General features: G+C 41.9%; 1 non-coding gene across 1 annotated transcript; it reads left to right on the plus strand.

The window, feature by feature from the left end:
- The first annotated feature begins 688 nt into the window (after positions 1–688).
- On the plus strand, positions 689–816 carry LOC132895812 (U6atac minor spliceosomal RNA). The gene has a single exon (XR_009655847.1). It is a non-coding gene; the product is annotated as a U6atac minor spliceosomal RNA (small nuclear RNA).
- Positions 817–2,115: the final 1,299 nt, after the last annotated feature.

Below are 2,115 nucleotides of genomic sequence, written 5' to 3' on the forward strand. Positions count from 1 at the left end.
AGTCGGTTGGTCAGTTAGAGCCAAAGACAATGCGATAATATAAAGATGACCGATCAAAAGCTTCTGTGCTGACGAAAAATACCATGGAACCAGTAACTAAAGGCAATCTAACAACATCACACTTCAGCTTACATCCAATGTTTGAACATCGAAAATGATTATGTAGCCTTACGTTATCAGCAACGTAAAGCTAGCCAATGGAAGTTCCCAGCGCGTAATGCATGCTGGGATTTACTTTTGGAACGTGCGAGAGAAGGCTTGTGGAGTGTCCCAAATCTTCTTTTTTTCACCCTCGATCACTCGCGCACCATAGAGCTGCACATCGATGACGTCACTGAAGTGCTGACTTGGAGGCGGAACGCAGTGCTCAGGGCGTCATTTGGAACGGTGCAACGTTTCTGGTTTACTTCCGTAACGTCATGCTCTTCTTCAATGTGATTGGCTTTAAAGCCTTTCTATGCAAATAAGTAATGCATTGCGAGGCAGGAGTAGTTTCGTGGCAAGAACGAAAAACGAAGCTAACGTCTATATATGGCATATGTAATTCTGTTTATTTTGTTAAAAAGGATTATCTTTTTTATATTACTTGAAACAAGTAACGTTTTTATTCTTGTGGAAGAAGTTACCGTCTTTCAGACATTCATTCCCATTACAATCTTTATATATTGTGATGGTAGTTGTGTCTGCTGTGTTGTATGAAAGGAGAGAAGGTTAGCACTCCCCTTGACAAGGATGGAAGAGGTCCTAGTGGCCTGCAACACACATATGGTTAAGGCATTGTCACCTACTTTGTGACATCTCTAACCAAGTTTTTTTTTGTTCTTCCTCTCCCTTTTTTCAAGGTACCCATGTAATGAGTTGAGACCACTGATTTCTATGTAAAATATCTGGAGAGCTCGACATCTGGCTGCCATATTACCACGTACATCGCGTGTGTGTACGTGGTAATATGGCGGCCAGATGGCTTATGTGTTAAAGCGTCGTAACTAATCAAATTTGCCCCAAGCAAAGTATTTCCTGACTTTTTATTCCCTTTCATTACCTCCTCTTATCCTCTCAACTTTACTCACATTCCTTACATATCTTTATAGTGTTCCCCTTCATTGTTTTATTTCCTTTAGAGATCTTGCAGTCACGTGACCGGAAAGTACACAGCCGCCATCTTGTCGGTAAAAAACACAGCTGAATACTGCTGCACTCATGTACAGAATGGATCAATTTCAACCGACGGACTACAAGGCTCATTTTTCTAATGAACAGATAACTAGATATATGTCTAAAATAAACGATCTACAGATTAGTGACCCTTATTGCTTACCGGACGTAGTTTTCATGACCGTGTCAGTGGATGTTGAACTGCCAGCGGAATACCTAGACGTGTATAATTATTACCTCATTAACTTTCCCTCGCTGTTCAGTGGTGAAGCACTGCGTGCTTATAAATCTCTGGACAGTTATCTTTACAGAAATTCAGGATTTGTCAGCGACTCAGATGTGGCCTCTTGTAAACAAGAAAATAACTATCCTCATTGGACGGGTAAGTCACTTAAGTATTGAGTACTAACACTATTTATATCAGTATCTAGTATAGCACTGACCAGCCGATTATAGAATAGTATAAGGTAATTCCAGCTGTAATTCCAAATCGTCCGTCTTGTTTACCATGGATCTGGCGTTGGAGAGGTAGAGGCTTAGCAGTGGAGATTTGAGTGGCTGTTTTCTGAGCTTAGTCAACAGGCCAGCTCTGCAGCCTCGCTTTTGCTTCCGCTCCCGGCGCCGCCTCCTTCGCTTTGCTTCCAATAACAATCCACAAAGACCCCGCTGGTCTCGCTATCTCGTCTGGAATGTTGTGCATGCGATGGAAATCGCTACAAACCGTCATTTTCTGCTGGAAACCAATGTCCAGTAAGTCCATATGGTTGTAGTGGATATTGAAGTCCGGTACAGACGAACAACACGCAAAAATACACACAAAAAACATAAAAAACGTGCACAGGTAGGGAGAGCTTGTAGCCGCAGCCGTTGTAGTAGAATTGTATATAGTAGGGTTTTCCAGAAGAAAAGGTAGAAGTAGAACCAGAAGTAGAAGTAGAAGGCGGAAATATGGCATTTGAC

Source organism: Neoarius graeffei, chromosome 12 (assembly GCF_027579695.1).
Source record: "Neoarius graeffei isolate fNeoGra1 chromosome 12, fNeoGra1.pri, whole genome shotgun sequence".
Lineage (NCBI taxonomy): Eukaryota > Metazoa > Chordata > Actinopteri > Siluriformes > Ariidae > Neoarius > Neoarius graeffei.